A 22,562-nucleotide genomic window follows, 5' to 3' on the forward strand; every position below is an offset into this window, starting at 1 on the left:
AGGAGCCCACTTTAAATATAAAGATACATATAGAGTCAAAGAAAGTGGATGGAGAAAGATATGCTATGCCAACACTAAATAAAATAAATTGGGAGTAGCTATGTTAATTTCAGAAGGAGCAGACTTTAGAGTAAGGAAAGTTATCAGGGGAAAACAGGGAGATTACATTTTTTACAACTTTTATTTTAGGTTCTGGGTTATGTGTGCAGATTTGTTATATACGTAAACTGCATGTCTCAGGGGTTTGGTGTACACAGTATATCTTCACCCAGGTAATAAGCATAGTGCCCAATAGGGAGTTTTTTGATCCTCTCCTTTCTCCCAGTCCTCTACTCTCAAGTTATCCCTGGGGTCTGTTGTATGCCTCTTTGCATCCATGTGTTCTCAAATTTTAGCTTCCATGTATAAATGAGAACATGCAATATCTGTTTTTCTGTTCCTGTGTGATTTTAATTAGACTAGTGGCCTCCAGCTCCATCCATGTTGCTGCGAAGGGTATAATCGTGTGTTTTTATGACAGCTTAGTTTATACACCACATTTTTTAAATCCAGTCTGCTGTCGATGGGCATTTAGTTTAATTCTATGTCTTTGCCACGGTGAATAATATTGTGATGGACATATGTGTGCATGTGTCTTTATGGTAGGATTACCATAAAGACATGAGTAGATGCCCAATATGGGTAAATACCCAGTAATGGAATTGCTGAGTGAAATGGTAAATAAGCCCTAGTATTTGAGGGCACTGAAAGGGGATTCTAGTCAATAATTATTTAATTGTACATTTAAAAATAACTAAAAGAGTATATTGGAATTGTTTGTAACACAAAGGATAAATACTTGGGGTGGATACCCAATTTTCCATGATGTGATTATTATGCATTGTATGGCTGTAACAAATATCTCATGTATCTCATAAATATACACATCTAATATGTACCAACAAAATTTAAAAATAAAATAAATTAATAAAATGAGACATTACATAATGGTAAAGAGATCAGTGCTCCAAAGAGATGTAACAGTCCTAACGTGTGAGTCTAAAAACAGAGCATCAAAATACATAAGACAAAATCTAACAGAACTTCAAGGAAAAACAGATGAATCTACTATCATTGTTGGAGATTTTAACATCCATCTTTCAGAAATGAACAAGCCAAACCAGCAGAAAATTGGAAAGAGCATAGTTAAACTCAAAAACTCTATCAATCAACAGAATGAAATGTAAATATCTAAGCTACTTCATCCAACATCAGAATACACATTCTTCTCAACCTCACATGAAACATTCACCAGGATAGATAAGATTCTGGACAATGAAACACATATTTAAACAGTTAAAATATGAGATATTATACAATGTCTCCTCTTAGACCACAATGAAATACAATTAGACATCAATGACAAATGCTCACTGAAGTCAGGTAAAAAATGTATGCACAAATTTAAAGCAGTAAGACATGGCATGAGAACATAAATGAAGAGATTTTTAAAAAACATTTTAAAAGGTATCAAACAGAAATCGTGGAGCCTAATTGAACTGAACTGAAAATTTCACTAGAGGGGTTCAAGAGCAGGCTAGATTAAGTATAAGAAAAAATTAGCAAACTCAAAGACAGTTTATTGGAAATAACTAAGTCAGAGAAATGAGAATAAAAAAAATGAGTGAAGAAAGCTTAAAGGATTTATGGGACAGTATAAAGTGGACTAATATACACAGTATGGAGTCCCAGAAGGAGAAAGGACCAGAAATTTTATTCAAACAAATAATGGTTGATAACTTTCCAAATCTGGGGAAGAAAATGGACATACAAATCCAGGAAGCCAGAGGACTTGATATAAAAAGAATACAGTGAAATTTATACCCAGATATATAATCAAACTGCCAAAAATTAAAGACATAAAAAGAGTTTTGAAAGAAGCAAGAGAAAAGTGACTTATCACATACCTCTATAAGTTTATAAGAAGGATTTTCTGCAGAAATCTTATAGGCCAGAAGAGAGTGGGATGATATAAAAAGTGAAAAAAAAAAAACTTGCATATCAAGAATACTGTACTTGGGAGAACTATCCCTCAAAAATGAAGGAAGAGAGAATTTCCCTGACCAAAAAAAAAGTTAAGTTTGTTCACCACAACTAAACCTGCCTTGCAAGATATACTAAAGTAACTTCCCAATCAAAAGATATAGGATGGCTGAACAGATTTTTAAAAAATAAGATTTAACTATATACTGTCTACAAGAGATTTACTTTGGATTTAAGAAGACACATAGGCTGAAAATAAAAGAATGAGAAAAGATATTACATGCAAATAAAAACCAAAAGAGAATGAGGGTGGCTATATTGATATCTGAAAAAATATATTGCAAGTCCAAAACTTTAGCAATAGACAAAGAAGAACATTACATAATAAAAAATGGATCAGTTCACCAGAAATAGTTGACAATTATAAATAAATATGCACCAAGCATCAGAGAACATAAATATATAAAGCGAACATTGATAGAACTGACAAGAGAAATAGCAATACAATGATAGGAGGAGATTTTCAATACTCCATTTCAAAAATGGAAAAAAAAAATCCAGACAGATGATCCATATGGAAGCAGAGGACTTGAATAACACTATAAAAGAAGTGGACCTAACAGAAATATAAATAATATAACACAGAACAGTAGCAGAATGCACATTCTTCTCAAGTTCACATGAATCTTTCCCCAGGATAGATTACATGTTAGGTGACAAAATAAGTTTAACAAACTTAAGAAGAGTAAAATCATAACAAGTATATTTTATATAAAAAATGAAAAAGAATCATGGCCATGTGGATTTTTAAATTTTTATTTTTTTATTTTTATGGGTACAGAGTAGTTGTATATATTTTAGGTGATATGGGGTTTGGATTTGTGTCCCTGCTCAAATCTCATGTCAAATTGGAGGAGGGATGTGGTGGGAGGTGATTGGATTATGGGGTCAGATATCCCCCTTGCTCTTCTTGTGATAGTGAGTGAGTTATCATGAGACATGATGGTTTAAAAGTATGTAGCACGTCCCCCCTCACTCTCTCTCTCTCCTGCCAACATGTGAAGATGGTCCTTGCTTCCTGTCCACCTCCTGCCATGATTGTAAGTTTCCTGATGCCTGCAAGTCATGCTTCCTGTTAAGCCTATGGAACTGTGAGTCAATTAAATCTCTTTTCTTTATAAATTACCCAGTCTCAGGTAGTTCTTTATAGCAGTGTGAACACAGACTAACACATAAAATTGGTACCAGGATTGGGGCACTACTATAAAGATACCTGAAAATGTGAAAGTGACTTTGGAACTGGGTAACGGACACTGGGGTTGGAACATTTTGGAGGGCTCAGAAGACAGGAAAATGAGGGAATGTTTGGAACTTCCTAGAGACTTGTTGAATAGTTTTGATTAAAATGCTGATAGTGATATAAACAATGAAGTCCAGGCTGAGGCGCTCTCAGATAGAGATGAGGAACTTATTGGAAACTGGAATAAAGGTCATGCTTGTTATGCTTTAGCAAAGAGACTGGTGGCATTTTGCCCCTGCCCTAGAGATCTGTGGAACCTTGAACTTGAGGGAGATGATTTAGAGTATCTGGTGAAAGAAATTTCTAAGCAGCAAAGAATTCAAGATGTGACTTCACTGTTTCTGAAAGTGTATACTCATATGTGTGTGTGTGAACAAAGAGATTATCTGCTACTGGAACTTGTACTTACAAGGGAAGTATAACATAACAGTTTGGGAAATTTGCAGCTGAGTCATGTGGAAAAATGAAAAATCAATTTTCTGGGTAAAAATTCAAGCCTGCTGCAGAAATGTGCATAAGTAAAGAGTAGCCAAATGTGAGTAGCCAAGACAGTGGGGAAAATGTCTCCAGAACATTTCAGAGACATTCAAGGCAGCCCCCCTCCCCATCCCAGGTCTGAAGGTCTAGGAGGGAAAAGTTATTTCCCAGGCTAGGCCCAGGGACCTGCTGCTCTGTGCAGCCTTGGGACATGGTACTCTGTGTCCCAGCAGCTCCAGCTCCAAAGATGGCTAAAATGGGCCAAGGTACAGCTCAAGTCATGGCTTCAGAGGATGCAAGCTCCAAGCCTTGGTGGCTTCCATGTGGTATTGGGCCTGTGGGTGCACAGAAAGCAAGAGTTGAGATTTGGAGATCTCTGTCTAGATTTCAGAGTATGCATGGAAATGCCTAGATGTCCAGGTAGAAGTCTACTTCCATGCCAGAGCCCTCACGGAGAACCTCTATTAGGGAAGTGCAGAGGGGAAGTGTGGGGTTGAAGCCCCCATGCAGAGTCCTCACTGGGGCACTGCCTAGTAGAGCTGTGAGAAGAAGGCCACCACCATCCTCCAGAACCTAGAATGATAGATCCACCAACAGCTTGCACCATGCACCTGGAAAAGCTGCAGACAATACCAGCCCACCAAAGCAGCCATGGAGCTTGTATCCTGCAGAGCCACAGAGGTGGAGCTGCCCACGTCCATGGGAGCCTGCCCCTTGTGTTGATGTGGCCTGGGTGCGAGACAAAGAGTCAAATGAAATCATTTTGGAATTTTACAATTTATGACTGTTCTGCTGGATATCTTGGAAGCAACTATGAGCCTGTAAAATCAATAACTTGTTTTTAATTTTACAGGCTCATAGGCAGAAGGGGCTTGCCTTGTCTCAGATGAGACTTTGAACTTGAACTTTTGGGTTAATGATGGAATATGTTAAGACCTTGGGAAACTGTTGGGAAGGCATGATTGTGTTTTGAAATGTGAGAAGGACAAGAGATTTAGGAGGGGCCAAAGGTGGAATGTTACGGTTTAGATGTGTGTCCCCACTCAAATCTTATGTTGAATTGAAGGGGGTGGGGTCTGCAGGGAGGTAATTGGATTATGAGAATAGATTTCCTCCTTGCTGTTCTCATGATAGTAAGTAAATTCTCATGAGATGTAGTGGTTTAAAATTGTGTGGCACTTGTCCCCTCGGTCACTCTCTCTCCTGTAAACCTGTGAAGAAAGTCCTCGCTTCCCCGTCACCTTCTGCCATGATTATAAGTTTCCTGAGGCCTCCCAGTCGTGCTTCCTGTTAAGCCTGTGGAACTGTGAGTCAATTAAACCTGTTTTCTTAATAAATTACCCAGTCTCAGATAGTTCTTTATAGCAGTGTGAAAATAGACTAGTACAATAGGTTACATGAGATATTTTGATGCAGACATACAACGCATAATAATCACATCAGGGCAAATGGAAAATCAATGTACTTAAACATTTATCCTTTCTTTGTGTTATAATCAATCCAATTATACTCTTTTAGTTATTTTAAAATGTACAATAAATTATTGTTGACTGTAGTCACCCTGTTGTGCTATCGAATAGTAAGTCTTATTCACTCTATCTACTGTTTTTTGTACACATTAACCATCCACATTTCCCCCTCCTCACTACCCTTCCTAGCCTCTGGTAACCGTTCCTCTACCTCTGTCACCAGGAGTTTAATTATTTTAGCTTTTAGATCCCACAAATAAGTGAGAATGTGTGGTTTGTCTTTCTGTGCCTGGCTTTTTTTACTTAACATAATGGCCTTCAATTTCATCCAAGTTGTTGCAAATGACAGTATTTCATTTTTTTATAGCTAAATAGTTCTCTATTGTGTATATGTACCACATTTTCTTATCCATTCATTTGTTGATGGACACTTATGTTGCTTTCAAATCTTGGCTGGAAAAAACATGAGAATGCAGATATGTCTTTGATATATCAAGTTCCTTTGTTTTGGTTTCATACCTAGCAATGGAATTGCTGGATCACATGGTAGCCCTATTTTTAGTTTTTTGAGGAACCTCCAAACTGTTGTCCTTAGTGGTTTTACTAATGTGCTTTCCCACCAACAATGTATGAGGGCTTCCTCTACTCTGCAACCTCACCAGTATTTGTTATTGACTCTCTTTTGGATTTAAGCCATTTTAATTGTTGTGAGGTAATATCTCATCATAATGTTGATTTGCATTTATCTTATGATTACTGATGTTGACCTCCTTTTCATATACCTATTTTCCATTTGTATGTCTTCTTTTGAGAAATGTCTATTCAGATCTTTTCCCCATTTTTAATTGAATTATTAGATTTTTTTCATATAGAATTGTTTGTGCTTTGTATGTGTTCTGGTTATTAATCCCTTGTTAGATAGAGAGACTGCAAATATTTTCCCCCCTTCTGTGGATTTTCTCTTCATTTTGTTGATTACTTTGCTATGTGGAAACTTTTTCAGTTGATGTGATACCATTTGTCCATTTTTGCATTGGCTCCCTGTGCTTGTAAAGTAGTACTCGAAAACTCTTTGCCCAGTCCAATGTCATGGAGAGCTGCCTCAAAGTTTTCTTGTAGTAGTTTCAGAGGTCCAGCTCTTAGATTTGTTTTTAATCCATTTTAATTTGATTTTTGTAAATGGCAACAGATAGGACTCCAGTTTTATTCTTCTGCATATGGATATCCATTTTTCCTAGCAACATTTAGTGAAGAGACTTCCCTTTCCCCAGTGATTTTTCTTGACATCTTTATTGGAAATGAGTTCACTGTAGATGTATGGATTTGTTTCTGTATTCTATGTTGTGCTCCATTGATCTCTGTGTGTGTGTGTGTGTGTGTGTGTTTATACCAGTACCATGTTGTATTGGTTACTGTAGCTTATAGTATAATTTGAAGCCAGGTAATGTGATTACTATAGTTGTTTTTATTTTTGCTCTGGATAGCTTTGGCTATTCTGGGCCTTCTGTGTTTCCATATAAATTTAAGATTCTGTTTTCTAGTTCTGTGAAGAATATCATCAATATTTTTATATCATCATCCAACTCTATGCTCTGCTACAAGAGACTTCCTTGGATACAAATAAACAAATTGGTTGAAATTAGAAGTAACGAAAAGAGAGCTAGCTTGGCTAACGCAAATATGAGATAAATTACAATTAAAAAAGAAATAGGTCTACAATAATAGTTGAACACTTCAGTACTTCACTTTGAATAATAGATAAAACACTTAGGCAGAAAATCAATAAGGAAATAGAGAACCTGAACACTATAAATGAAGTAGACCCAAGAGAGAAATATAAAATGGTATACCCCAAACCAGCTGAATCCACATTTTTCTCAGCTGCACATGGAAAATCATCAAGGACACAAAACAAATCTTAATAAACTTAAAAAATGATATTATAGAAAGAAACACAAGAAAGGAAACCACAGACAAATATCCCTTATGAAAATAGATCCCCAAATCCTGAATGATATACTAGCAAACCAAACCCAACAGTATAATAAAAGGCTTATACACCATGACTAAGTAGGATTTAACTCAGGAAGGCAAAGTTGGTTCAACACAAAAGTACCAATCAATGAAATCAATCACAGTAATAAAATGTAGGGAAGACAAACACATAATTATTTCAATTCATGTAAAAATTATTCAAAAAAGAAAATACAACAATATAATAAGAAGTGAAGCACTCAGAAAACTAGAAAGAGAATGAAACTCACACCATGATAAAGAACACTTAGAGAAACCCAGAACTAACATCATATTCAATAGCTAAAGACTAAAGTCTACCCTCATGAGATCAGGAATAAGACAAGGATGCTCACTTTCAAGATTGCTTTTCAACATTGATCTGGCAGTTCTAACTAGAGTAATAAATAAATATATATATGTGTGTGTGTGTGTGTGTTTGTATAATCCAAATTGGAATGAAAGAAGGAAAATTACTTATATTTGCAGATGACATAACTCTATAAATAGAAAGAACCTAAAAAAACCTATTAGTGATAGTTAATAAATTCAGCAAAATTTCAAGGCACAATATCAACATGAAAAATTAGATTGTGTTTTAATACACCAGCAACTAACCATGCTGAATGGAAATTAAGAAAGCAATTTCATTAACAAGAGCATTTAAAGAACAAAACATCTAGAAATAAACTTAACCAACGAGACAAAAGATTTGTATACCAAAAGCCACAAAATACTGCTGAAAAACAAGAGCTAAATAAATTGAAAGATATCCTATGTTTATTTACTGGGAGACTTAATATTATTAAAATGGCACTACTACCCAAAGTGACAAAGATATTCAATAAAATCCTTATCAAAATTCCAATGGCCTGTTTTGAAGAAATAAATAAGTCTTCAAATGAATATGTAAGTGCAAGAAGCCTCAAGTAGTCAAAAAATTTTAGTAAAAGTAAATGTAGGAGAACTCACTGATTTCAAAACTTATTATAAGTCTACAGTAGTCAATACAGTGTGGTGCTTGCATAAAAATGGACATATAGACCAATGGAATAGCAAAAACATTCAAAAACAAACCCACTTACCTATGGAAGAAGATTTTCAGCAAAGTCCCAAGAAAATTAAACAGAAAAGATAATAGTCCCTTCAAAACAGGATGCTGGAACAACTAAATATCCACATACAAAGTAGTGAACTTGGACCCCTACTTCACACAATGTACAAAAAAGTAACTCAAATTAACCCATGACATAGATCGCAGAGCAAAAATCACAAATCTCTTAGAAGAAAAGATAGAGATAAATTTTCATAACTTTTAATTTGACATTAATTTCTTAAATATGACACAGAAAGCATGAGCAACGAAAGAAAAAAATTGATAAATTTGACTTTATCAAAATTAAAAACTTTGTGCATGAAAGAGCATTATCAAGACAATCTAAAGAATGGCAGAAAATGGCCGGGCCTGGTGTCTCACGCCTGTAATACCAGCACTTTGGGAGGCTGAGGCGGGCGGATCACAAGGTCGGGAGATCAAGACCATCCTGGTTAACACGGTGAAACCCTGTCTCTACTAAAAAATACAAAAAAATTAGCTGGGCGTGGTGGCGGGCGCCTGTAGTCCCAGCTACTCGGGAGGCTGAGGCAGGAGAATGGCGTGAACCCAGGAGGCGGAGCTTGCAGTGAGCCAAGATTGAGCCACTGCACTCCAGCCTGGGCGACAGAGCAAGACTCTATTTCAAAAAAAAAAAAAAAAAAAGGCAGAAAATATTTCCAAATCGTATATCTAAGAGTCTAGTATCCACAAAATAAAAGTAATGTTTACAAGTCAGTAACAAAAAGGCAATAAATTCCACTTAAAAATGGGCGAAATAATTCAATAGACATCTCTCCAAAGAAGATACACAAATGACCAGCAAACACATAAAAATATGCTCAACATATTTAGTCATGAGGGAAGTGTGAAGGAACACCAAAATGAAACACCACTTTGTACCTACTACTATGGCCTTAATATATTTAAAAATGGAAAACAACAAGTGTTTATGAGGATGGAAACAAATTGGAACCCTTATATCAATCAGGTTGGTATATAAAATGGTTCAGCTTCTGTGGAAAACAATTTGGCAATAACTCTAGAAGTTAAATATCACATTATTATATTATACCACAATTCCAATATTAGGTATATATTCCAAATAATTGAAACAGGTACCAAGCAAATATGTGAATACATATGTTCATAGCATATTCACAGAAGCAAATGTCCACATTTTATGAACAGATGAATGGATAAATAAATCATGGTATATACACATGATGGAATATTATTCAGCCATCAGAAAGAATGAAATGCTGAGACATGTTAAAAGATAAACTGAGGCACATTAAAATATTAGTTATTTGAGCAAACATCAATTTATGAATTGAGATCTGTCAGACTGCAGGTGGTTTGGGGGCCCCACAGAAAGGGAACGAAGTGAAGACTTCTATAGATTGAGCATGGAAGCAAGGCAAATAAAATATTTGATTAAAGTGGAGAAATATCCTTATTTGTATTATTCCAGTAGAAAGTCCCCATTTAGAGGTTATTTGGTGGTTTCTAATTGGTTAAACTTGAAAATTTATTTCACTGTTTACACTGAGTTGGGTTGTGGTTTTCTTTCATACAGTCATGGGATGTTGGATCTGCCTCAGCCTAAAGGCTTCCCAATTAATTATTCTAACAGATATTATATGATGTGGACAAATTTGAAAGCATGCTAAATGAAAGAATTCACACACAAAAGGTTGCATATATTAAATGACTCCATTTATATTAAATATTTAGAACAGGCAAATCCATAGGAACAGAAAGCAGATTGCTGCATACCTGAGGCTGGGTAGAAAAGAAGATGAATAGCAACTGCTTAATGATATGAGGATTTGTTTTACGTGGTGGTGAAATATTTTGTAAATACAAATTGTGGTTGCACAATATTGCTAATGTACTAAATACATGTAACTAAATTGTTCACTTTAAAATGTTTCATTTTATGTTATGTGAACTCCATCTCAATAAAAAAGAACCTCAAGTAAAATTAATTATGCACAAAATATGACAGCAATATTGACATATGTTTTTTCCTATTTCTGTGGGAAAATTATTTAAAATACGTAGTGTAATACTTAGTGAGACCACCATTCAATTATGGGAGCAAAATTTATAGCTTGGAATATACAAAATTTGTAAAGTATATGACATGTAATCTCTGAATAAGATAATACCTGTAAATGTCTTAAATTAGTGTCTGACACATAGGTTCAATTAGCCACTGTCATTATTTGAAGGGCATTACGCAATTACTTCAAAGTCATGATGGAACTAGAAAACTTATCTTGGTACTACGGCATTGGTGAAACTCATGAAGGTGGGCTCCCCAACTACAGGATTAAAATCCTAGTCTTAGCTCTACTTTGCATGCTTACTTAAATCCTTCTATCACTGTGGAAATAAGGACCTCAACCCTTGCTCTGATTTCCACATCCTGACCAGTCGTTTGGCCATCATTTGAACAAAAATCCCAGGATAATTCTAGAACTTGGGAATGACTGAAATTTCTAATTTTGAAGACATAATTAGGCACAACAATGCATACTTATCTAGAGGGGAGAGAAAGGAAATCCATATGTACAAAAAGAAGCATCAGATTTCTTAAACACTTAAGGAAAAAAAATATAACAATGAAAATTAGTTCAACCCAACCAAAATCAGGAGAGAGAAGGGTGTGGAAAAAGGGATGGAGGGGGAGGGAAAGAGAGAGAAAAACAATATATAGGGAAGCTATTAGAAAATGCTCATATTGATGGATAGTATTCTAAAATTGTAAAATACAGAAAATGATTATCCTGTTCCATATCAAAGGATGGTAAGCAAATTTAGGAAGCATTTTCTATTTAAAATAATATAAATAGAGTACCAAGGTGGGCAAATTAAAATAAATAATGGATAAATGAATATTCAGAAACACTAACACTGGTGAAAATTATTAAAGATAAAAAATACAAATATTTCTATAAAGATGGAAGACAGTTCCCACCAAGAATATATAAGGAAAATGAAACCTTTTTACCTAGCAGCATAGCTTTGAAGTATATATCACATACGCTATTCAAAATACAAGAAACAGAAAATGTATATTTTCAGTCATTATTGAAATAAATTTTAGCAATTCTCCATTATGCTACCAAAGCTCTCGATTTCAAAAAGAATAAAATGTAGAGGGCACACCTATGTATAGCCATGTGATAATATTATAAATATACAACAATGTGAACATGTCCTAAAATAATCCATTGGAAAATTAAGGACAAAAAGGTTATTTTGCATGGCTCATTCAATAAAAGGGAATTGAAACGTGAACTCACATTTTCTTGGGACGTCAACAACAAAGGCACTCATACCAAAAGCTATGGGTTATGGCAAAAGTGGTGCTGATAGAAAATTTACTAATATATTCATTTCTCAAATATCCATTCAGCACCTACCATGAGCCAGGCATTATTCTTGGTGTTAATATAGACATATTTAGATGAATATTATTCAGGTAGAAAGTACCAACAATAAAATGGACAGATTTTAAATGTTCAGGTAAATGAGTTTTGACAGTTATATACACTCATGTAACCACCACTACAATCATAATATACGACATTTCCACTATGGCAAAATGTCCCATCATGCTCCTTCTCAGTCACTCTGTCATATTTTTGGACAAACAACTGTGGTTCTGATTTCTAACATCATAGATGAGTTTTACATGTTCTTTGACTTCACACGTGTGTTATCAGATAATACGTATTTTTTTATTATTATACTTTTAAGTTCTGGGGTACATGTGCAGATTTGTCACATGGTTATAACACGTGCTATGGTGGTTTGCTGCACCCATCAACCTGTCACCTACATTAGGTATTTCTCCTAATGCTATCCCTCCCCTAGCCCTCCACCTCCCGACAGGCCCTGGTCTGTGGTGTACTATGCAGTCATAAAAAAGGATGAGTTCATGTCCTATGCAGGGACATGGATGAAGCTGGAAACCATCATTCTCAGCAAACTATCACAAGAACAGAAAACCAAACACAGTATGTTCTCACTCATAAGTGGAAGTTGAACAAGGAGAACACATGAACATAGGGAGGGGAATATGTACTTTTTGAGTCAGTTTTCTTTTTCAAACAATGTCTGTGACATTCACCCATGTTGTTGTATGTATCAGCTGCATTGTTTTAAGTTTAAATGCTATTTATTTCTTTTTTTAAGAATTTATTTTTTAAAAAATTGGAGTCGGGGGTACATGCGCAGGTTTGTTACAAGGTGATATTGCTAGATGCTGAAGTTTAAGGTGGATGGTCCTGTCACCCAAGTAGTGAGCATAGTACCCAATATCTTCTCTCGCTTCTCCCTCTAGTACCCAGTGGCTATTGTTTCCATCTTCATGTCCATGAGTATTCAATGTTTAGCTCCCACTTACAAGCGGGAATATGCAGTATTTGGTTTTCTGTTACTATAATAATTTGCTTAGGATAATGGCTTCCAGCCACATCTATGTGGCTGCAAAGGACATAATTTTATTCTTTTATATGGCTGTATAGTATTCCATGGTGTATATGTACCATATTTTATTTATCCAATCCACCTTTGATGTGCACCTGAGTTGAATCCTTGACTTTGTTATTGTGAACAGTGCTGCAGTGAACATACAAATGCACGTGTCTTTTTGGCTGAATAATTTATTTTCCTTTAGGTATATCCTAGTAATAGAATTGCTGGGTCACAATGTAGTTTTATGTTCTTTGACAGATCTCTGAACTGTTTTTCACAATGGCTGAACTAATTTGCATTCTCACCAACAGTGTATAAGCATTCCCTTTCCTCCACAGCCTCACCAGCATCTGTTAAATTTTGACTTTTTAACAAATGCCATTCTGACAGGTGTGAAATGGTGTCTCATACTCATTTTGATTTGCATTTCTCTGATGATTGGTAATATGGAGCATTTTTTCATATTTTGGATGCTTATACATCTTCTTTTGAGAAGTGTCTGTTCATGTCCTTTGTCGATATTTAAATTGAATTACTTGCTTTGTGCTTGTTGCTTTGTTTAATCAATTGCACCAAAATAAAAAATTAACAAATGGACCTAATCAAACTAAAGAGCTACTGCACAGCAAAAGAAATTATTAAGAGAGCAAACAACCTATAGAAAGTGAGAAAATATTTGCAAACTGTGCATCAAAGTCCTAATACCCAGAATTTACAAGATACTTAAATCAACAAGTTCTGTGTTTTTAATTGCAGAGAATAAAGCATTTATGATTGCATTGTGTGGATATACTACAGTATGTTTGTCCATTCACCTGCTAATATACATTTGGATTGTTTCCAGTTGGCGATGATTACCAATAAAACTGCTAGGAACATTTGTATACAGGTATTTTAGTGGATAGTATGCTTTTATTCCTCTTGGGTAAATGCCTAGAAGTGAAATTATTGGATTGTAGGGTAAGTTAATATATAACTTCATATGAAATGCCAAATTGTTTTACTAAGTAACTGTAATGCATCTTCTTTGTTCGAAATTTGGAAAACATATGAATATATATATACACACACACACACACACATACATATATATATACACACACACATATATATATATGTGAAAAGGAGAAAAGAAAATCTTTCTGTGCCAATATCAGAGATAAAATCTGTACCCATATCCAGAGATAACTATTAGCATTTTGTGAATCTCCATTCATTCATTCTCAGTCTCTCCTTTTATCTCTCCTTTCTCTCCCTCCTACTCTTGCTTTATCCTCTCTCTCTCTCTCCTTACATACACACACACACACACACACATATATATGTGTGTGTGTGTGCATATCAACTCTAAATTTAGATCATATTCATAGAAACATAACAAAAATTTGATCATACTCTATATATGGGTTTAATATTTCATATTTATTGAATTTATTATGAATTTCCCACGTTTTAAATTTACCTTTAAAAGTATGAAACTTTAGCTCTTCCCCCTTTATCAAGTACCCATTTTTTAATATTACATCATTATACAACCCCCTTACATTGAATTTTTAACAAATTTTATTATTAGCCTAATATTTCCTATTAGCTTCATGAGGGTTGCCTTGTCGCTGTTTTCTCAGTACCTAAGGGCTAGCAAGTATTAAGTTTGCCATTAATAATTATACAATAATTTCGACATTTGTATTTAAAGAAACATCACCTCAAGTATATTTTATTTTAAAAAATTTAAGGGAACCGGCCAGGCGCGGGGGCTCATGCCTGTAATCCCAGCACTTTGGGAGCCCAAAGTGGGTGGATCACCTGAGGTCAGGAGTTTGAGACAAGCCTGACCAATATGGTGAAACCATGTCTCTACTAAAAAATAAATAAATAAAATAAAAATTAGCCAGGCATGGTGGTGGGCGCCTGTAGTCCCAGCTACTCGGGAGGCTGAGACAGGAGAATTGCCTGAACCTGGGAGGTGGAGGTTGCAGTAAGCCAACATCGTGTCACTGCACACCAGCCTGGGCAACAGAGCAAGACTCTGTCTCAAAAAAAAAAAAATATGAGGGAACCGTGTAATGTGGTGTATCACATTTATGGATTTGTGTATGCTGAACCATCTTTGGATTCCAGGGATATATATCACTTGTTAGTGGTGAATGATCCCTTTAATGTGTCCTTGAATTTGCTTTGCTAGTATGATGTTTAGGACTTTTGAATCTATATTCATCAGGGATAATGACCCTGTAATTTTCTTTTTTTTTTTCTTTTTTTGGAATTAACAGAGAAGGGCTTTTAATAACACTATTATAAATATTTTCAAGGATTTTAGGGAAAATATGAACATAATGAAAAGAGAAATGGAAACTTTTTTTTTTGCAGGAATGTCTGACTTTATTTTTTATTTATTTATTTACTTATTTTTATTTTTATTTTTATTCATTTATTTATTTATTATTATCATACTTTAGGTTTTATGATACATGTGCGCAATGTGCAGGTTAGTTACATATGTATACATGTGCCATGCTGGTGCGCTGCACCGACTAACTCGTCATCTAGCATTAGGTATATCTCCCAATGCTATCCCTCCCCCCTCCCCCCACCCCACAACAGTCCCCTGTGTGTGATGTTCCCCTTCCTGTGTCCATGTGTTCTCGTTGTTCAATTCCCACCTATGAGTGAGAATATGCAGTGTTTGGTTTTTTGTTCTTGCGAAAGTTTACTGAGAATGATGACTTCCAGTTTCATCCATGTCCCTACAAAGGACATGAACTCATCATTTTTTATGGCTGCATAATATTCCATGGTGTATATGTGCCATATTTTCTTAATCCAGTCTATCATTGTTGGACATTTGGGTTGGTTCCAAGTCTTTGCTATTGTGAATAATGCTGCAGTGAACATACGTGTGCATGTGTCTTTATAGCAGCATGATTTATAGTCCTTTGGGTATATACCCAGTAATGGGATGGCTGGGTCAAATGGAATTTCTAGTTCTAGATCCCTGAGGAATCGCCACACTGACTTCCACAATGGTTGAACTAGTTTACAGTCCCACCAACAGTGTAAAAGTGTTCCTATTTCTCCACATCCTCTCCAGCACCTGTTGTTTCCTGACTTCTTAATGATTGCCATTCTAACTGGTGTGAGATGGTATCTCATTGTGGTTTTGATTTGCATTTCTCTGATGGCCAGTGATGGTGAGCATTTTTTCATGTGTTTTTTGGCTGCATAAATGTCTTCTTTTGAGAAGTGTCTGTTCATGTCCTTCGCCCACTTTTTGATGGGGTCGTTTGTTTTTTTCTTGTAAATTTGTTTGAGTTCATTGTAGATTCTGGATATTAGCCCCTTGTCAGATGAGTAGCTTGTGAAAATTTTCTCCCATTTTGTAGGTTGCCTGTTCACTCTGATGGAAGTTTCCTTTGCTGTGCAGAAGCTCTTGAGTTTAATTAGATCCCATTTGTCAATTTTGGCTTTTGTTGCCATTGCTTTTGGTGTTTTAGACATGAAGTCCTTGCCCATGCCTATGTCCTGAATGGTAATGCCTAGGTTTTCTTCTAGGGTTTTTATGGTTTTAGGTCTAACGTTTAAGTCTTTAATCCATCTTGAATTGATTTTTGTATAAGGTGTAAGGAAAGGATCCAGTTTCAGCTTTCTACATATGGCTAGCCAGTTTTCCCAGCACCATTTATTAAATAGGGAATCCTTTCCCCATTTCTTGTTTTTCTCAGGTTTGTCAAAGATCAGATAGTTGTAGATATGTGGCGTTATTTCTAACGGCTCTGTTCTGTTCCATTGATCTCTATCTCTGTTTTGGTACCAGTACCATGCTGTTTTGGTTACTGTAGCCTTGTAGTATAGTTTGAAGTCAGGTAGTGTGATGCCTCCAGCTTTGTTCTTTTGGCTTAGGATTGACTTGGCGATGCGGGCTCTTTTTTGGTTCCATATGAACTTTAAAGTAGTTTTTTCCAATTCTGTGAAGAAAGTCATTGGTAGCTTGATGGGGATGGCATTGAATCTGTAAATTACCTTGGGCAGTATGGCCATTTTCACGATATTGATTCTTCCTACCCATGAGCATGGAATGTTCTTCCATTTGTTTGTATCCTCTTTTATTTCCTTGAACAGTGGTTTGTAGTTCTCCTTGAAGAGGTCCTTCGCATCCCTTGTAAGTTGGATTCCTAGGTATTTTATTCTCTTTGAAGCAATTGTGAATGGGAGTTCACTCATGATTTGGCTCTCTGTTTGTCTGTTATTGGTGTATAAGAATGCTTGTGATTTTTGTACATTGATTTTGTATCCTGAGACTTTGCTGAAGTTGCTTATCAGCTTAAGGAGATTTTGGGCTGAGACAATGGGGTTTTCTAGATATACAATCATGTCATCTGCAAACAGGGACAATTTGACTTCCTCTTTTCCTAATTGAATACCCTTGATTTCCTTCTCCTGCCTAATTGCCCTGGCCAGAACTTCCAACACTATGTTGAATAGGAGTGGTGAGAGAGGGCATCCCTGTCTTGTGCCAGTTTTCAAAGGGAATGCTTCCAGTTTTTGGCCATTCAGTATGATATTGGCTGTGGGTTTGTCATAGATAGCTCTTATTATTTTGAGATACGTCCCATCAATACCTAATTTATTGAGAGTTTTTAGCATGAAGGGTTGTTGAATTTTGTCAAAGGCCTTTTCTGCATCTATTGAGATAATCATGTGGTTTTTGTCTTTGGTTCTGTTTATATGCTGGATTACATTTATTGATTTGCGTATATTGAACCAGCCTTGCATCCCAGGGATGAAGCCCACTTGATCATGGTGGATAAGCTTTTTGATGTGCTGCTGGATTCAGTTTGCCAGTATTTTATTGAGGATTTTTGCATCAATGTTCATCAAGGATATTGGTCTAAAATTCTCTTTTTTAGTTGTGTCTCTGCCCGGGTTTGGTATCAGGATGATGCTGGCCTCATAAAATGAGTTAGGGAGGATTCCCTCTTTTTCTATTGATTGGAATAGTTTCAGAAGGAATGGTACCAGTTCCTCCTTGTACCTCTGGTAGAATTCAGCTGTGAACCCATCTGGTCCTGGACTTTTTTTGGTTGGTAAGCTATTGATTATTGCCACAATTTCAGCTCCTGTTATTGGTCTATTCAGAGATTCAACTTCTTCCTGGTTTAGTCTTGGGAGGGTGTATGTGTTGAGGAATTTATCCATTTCTTCTAGATTTTCTAGTTTATTTGCGTAGAGGTGTTTGTAGTATTCTCTGATGGTAGTTTATATTTCTGTGGGATCGGTGGTGATATCCCCTTTATCATTTTTTATTGCATCTATTTGATTCTTCTCTCTTTTTTTCTTTATTAATCTTGCTAGCGGTCTATCAATGTTGTTGATCCTTTCAAAAAACCAGCTTCTGGATTCATTAATTTTTTGAAGGGTTTTTTGTGTCTCTATTTCCTTGAGTTCTGCTCTGATTTTAGTTATTTCTTGCCTTCTGCTAGCTTTTGAATGTGTTTGCTTTTGCTTTTCTAGTTCTTTTAATTGTGATGTTAGGGTGTCAATTTTGGATCTTTCCTGCTTTCTCTTACGGGCATTTAGTGCTATAAATTTCCTTCTACACACTGCATTGAACTCAGCTCTGCACCAAGCAGACCTAATAGACATCTACAGACCTCTCCACCCCAAATCAACAGAATATACATTTTTTTCAGCACCACACCACACCTATTCGAAAATTGACCACATAGTTGGAAGTAAAGCTCTCCTCAGTAAATGTAAAAGAACAGATATTATAACAAACTATCTCTCAGATCACAGTGCAATCAAGCTAGAACTCAGGATTAAGAATCTCACTCAAAACTGCTCAACTACATGGAAACTGAACAACCTGCTCCTGAATGACTACTGGGTACATAACGAAATGAAGGCAGAAATAAAGATGTTCTTTGAAACCATCGAGAACCAAGACACAACATACCAGAATCTCTGGGATGCATTCAAAGCAGTGTGTAGAGGGACCCTGTAATTTTCTTTTGTTCGTCTTTGGTATCAGGATAATGCTGTCCTCATAAGATGAGTTTGGAAGTGTTACTGCCTCTGTAGTTTTTTGAAAGAGTTTGATAGGGTTGCCTTAATATTTTTTCTTTTGAACTTTAATTTTAGGTTCAAGGGGTACACGTGCAGGTTTAGTTACATTGGTAAATTGCATATTGTGGAGGTTTGATACACAGATAAATTTGTACCCAGGTGAACAGCATAATACCTGATAGGCAGTTCAATCCTCACCCTCCTTCCAACCTCCACCCTCAACTAGGTCTCAGTGTCTGTTGTTTCCTTCTTTGAGTCCATGGGTGCTCAATGTTTAGCCCTCACTTATAAGTAAAAACACGTTGTATTTAGCTTTCTGTTCCTGCGTTAATTCTCTCAGGATAATGGCCTCCAGCATTTCATGTCTTTGCTATTGTTTTTTAAATGCTTGGTAGAATTCGTAAGTAAAGCCATCAGCTCCTGAGCTTTTCTTTGATGGGAGACTAGTTCATTTTTAATTCAATGTCCTTTCTCATTTAGAATCTGTTCACATTTTCTATTTTTTAAAGATTCAGTCTTGGTAAGTGGTATGTTTCTAGGAATTCATCCATTTCTTCTAGGTTATCCAATTTGTTGTGTACAATTGTTTTTGGAAGTCTCCTGTCATCCTTCATATTTCTGTAGTATCAGTTTTAATGTACCAGTTTTTGTTTCTAATTTTATTTATTTTAATTTTCTCTTTGTGTTTCTTAGTCTAGCTAAAGAAGGTTTTACTATTTTGTTTATCTTTATTTAAATAGAAAGCTAAGGTTTTTCTATTTTATCTTTAAAAACAAACTCTTAAATTTTTGAACTTTTCTATTGTTTTTTCTAGTCTTCATTTTATTTTTTTCTGCTCTGATTCTTTGTTATTTTATTTCTTATACTAACTTTGAGTTTAGTGCGTTCTATTTTTTTGCTTCTTTAACCATTATAGCTAGGTTTTTTATTTGAGATCTTTCTGTTTTCTTCATGTAGGTTTTTATCACTATAAACTTCCCTCTTATAACTGGTTTTGCTGCATCCCATAAGTTTTGATATATTGTATTTCCATCGCTCTTCATCTCAATATATGTTTACATTTTTTTAAATTTCATGTTTGATCCATTGGTTGTTCAGGAGTGTGTTGTTTAATTGCCACATATTTTTAGATTTTTAAAAATTCCTCTTATTATTGATTTCTAGTTTCGTGCCATTGTGGTCAGAAAAGATACTTGACATAATTTCAGTCTTCTTAAGTTTATTAAAGCTTGTCTTTTGCCTAATATTTGATTTATATTGGAGAAAGTTTCAGGTGCACTTGAGGATGTGTAGTCTATGGCTATTGAATGGAATGTTCTATATATGTCTGTTAGGACCATTTGGTCTACACTGTAGTTCAAACCCAATAGTTTTTATTGATTCTTTTTCTGGATTATCTATACATTGTTGAAAATTAGGCATTGAAGATGATTATTTTTGTGTTGTAGTCTATCTCTCTATTCAGATCAATTAATTTTTAATATATATTTAGGTACTGTGATGTTGGGTGTATATATATTTACAATTTTATTTCCTCTTGATGAATTGACCCTTTTATCATTATCAAATAACTTTTGTCTTTTTGTACAGTTTTTGACATAAATTCTATTTTATCTGATGTAAGTATAGCTATTTCTGCTCTCTGTTTGTTTCTATTTGAATAGAATATCTTTTTTTCCATGCTTTCACAGGTATGTCTCTAAATCTGGTGTGAGTCTCTTGTAGGCAGTATATAGACAGCTCACCTTGTTAATCCATTTAGCCACTCTGCATTTTGATTGGAGAATGTAATCTATGTGAATTCAATGTAAGTTTTGTTAGATAAGGACTTATTATTGCTATTTTGATAATTGTGTTTGGATATTTTGTTGACATTTTATTCCTTCTTTTTCTCTTTCTGCCTCCATATTTCTGTAATAGTATGCTTTAATTTCATTTTTGTTATCTTTTTTGCATCTACCATAGGTTTTTGCTTTATGGTTACCCTGAGGTTTACATATACAATATTATAACAGTCATTTAAGCTGATAACATTCTAATTCCAATGGCATATAAGCATTCTAGACTTTTACTTTTCCCAATTTTATGTTTTTGATGGCACAATGTGCATATTTTTATATTGCATATTTATTAACAAATTATTGTAGCTATAGTTATTTAATTTGTTTTGTCTTTTAACTTTATAGTAGAGATCTAAGTGATTTACATACCACCATTAAAGTATTAGAATATTCTGTTTTTGACTATTTATCTGTATTTGAATATTTATTTACTTTCACCAGTGATTTTTATACTTTTATAAGATTTCATGTTACCAATTAGCATTCTTTCATTTCAGCTTGGAAAATTTCCTTTAGCATTTCTTGTATGGCAGATCTAGTAATGATGAACTACATCAGCTCTTGTTTGTCTGGAAGTCTTTTTCTCTCCTTCATTTCTGAACAATAGCTTTGCCAGAAAAAGTAATCTTGTTTGGCAGTTTTTTGTTTCAGCACGTTCTTCCTGTCTCCTGACCTGCAAAGTTTCTGCCAAGAAATCCAGATAGCCTTATAGTCATTTCCTTGTATGTGAAGAACCACTTTTCTCTTATTTTTTTTAATACTCTTTGAAGACTATATTTTTTTCTTTTTTTAAAGTTTGGTTATAATATATTGTGGTGTACTTTCATTTGGTTTGAATCTCATTGCATTCCTTTGAGCTTGATGTACATACATGTTTGTATCTTCTTCCAGATTTGGGGAGTTTTCAGCCAATATTCATTAAATCTTTCCCTTTATTTATCTATTCTCTTTCTGGAACCCCTATAATGCAATGTTAGCTCTTTTGATGGTGCCCTATAAATCCCCTAGGCTTTCTTTATTTTTATTCTTTTTTTCTTTTTTATTCTTTGCCTAGATATTTTACAATTACATGTCTTAAGAGTTCACAGATTCTTCCTTCTCCTTAGTCAATTCCGCTATTGATGCTTTTTATTTGCATTTTTGATTTCTTATATTGAATTCTTCAACTGCAGAATTTCACTCTTTTTAAAATTATTTCTATCTCTATGTTGAACTTCTCAATTTTGTGTGTATTATATTTCTGATTTTATTCATTTGTACATCTGTGTTTTTTTGGAACTTGCTGAACTTCCTTAAAGCACTTATTCTGAATTCTTTGTCAGACAATTCATAGATCTCCTTGTCCCTGGGGCCAGTTACTGGAAAATTATTGTATTCCTGTGGTGGTGTCATGTTTCCTTGATTTTCATGTTTTGTGTTGCCTTGATTGATATCTGTGCTTTTGATTCATCCATTATCTCTTCTTGACTTTGTGGACTGATTTCAGTGGGAAAGACCTTCCCCTATAGGTGGGTGCAAGGGAACTGATTGGATGAGGTGTTGTGGTCATGGCTCTGGTGAAACCACAGTAGCATAATCCCCATGGAGCTCTATTATCTGAGACTGGCATCAAAGAAGATTGTAGGAGTCCTCAGCAGCCAAGCCTATGGGTGTCTGCAGCAGCAACAAAGGCTGATGATGTCTTCAGTGGTAGTGGCTTCCGAGATTCTCCTAATAACATTTTCTCCCACAGGGAATGTAGTGGCTGAATGGATCCCTTTTGTCCCCAAATCATGCTTGCAGGTGTACTT

The sequence above is a fragment of the Pongo pygmaeus genome, chromosome X, assembly GCF_028885625.2.
Source record: "Pongo pygmaeus isolate AG05252 chromosome X, NHGRI_mPonPyg2-v2.0_pri, whole genome shotgun sequence".
In the NCBI taxonomy this organism is placed as follows: domain Eukaryota; kingdom Metazoa; phylum Chordata; class Mammalia; order Primates; family Hominidae; genus Pongo; species Pongo pygmaeus.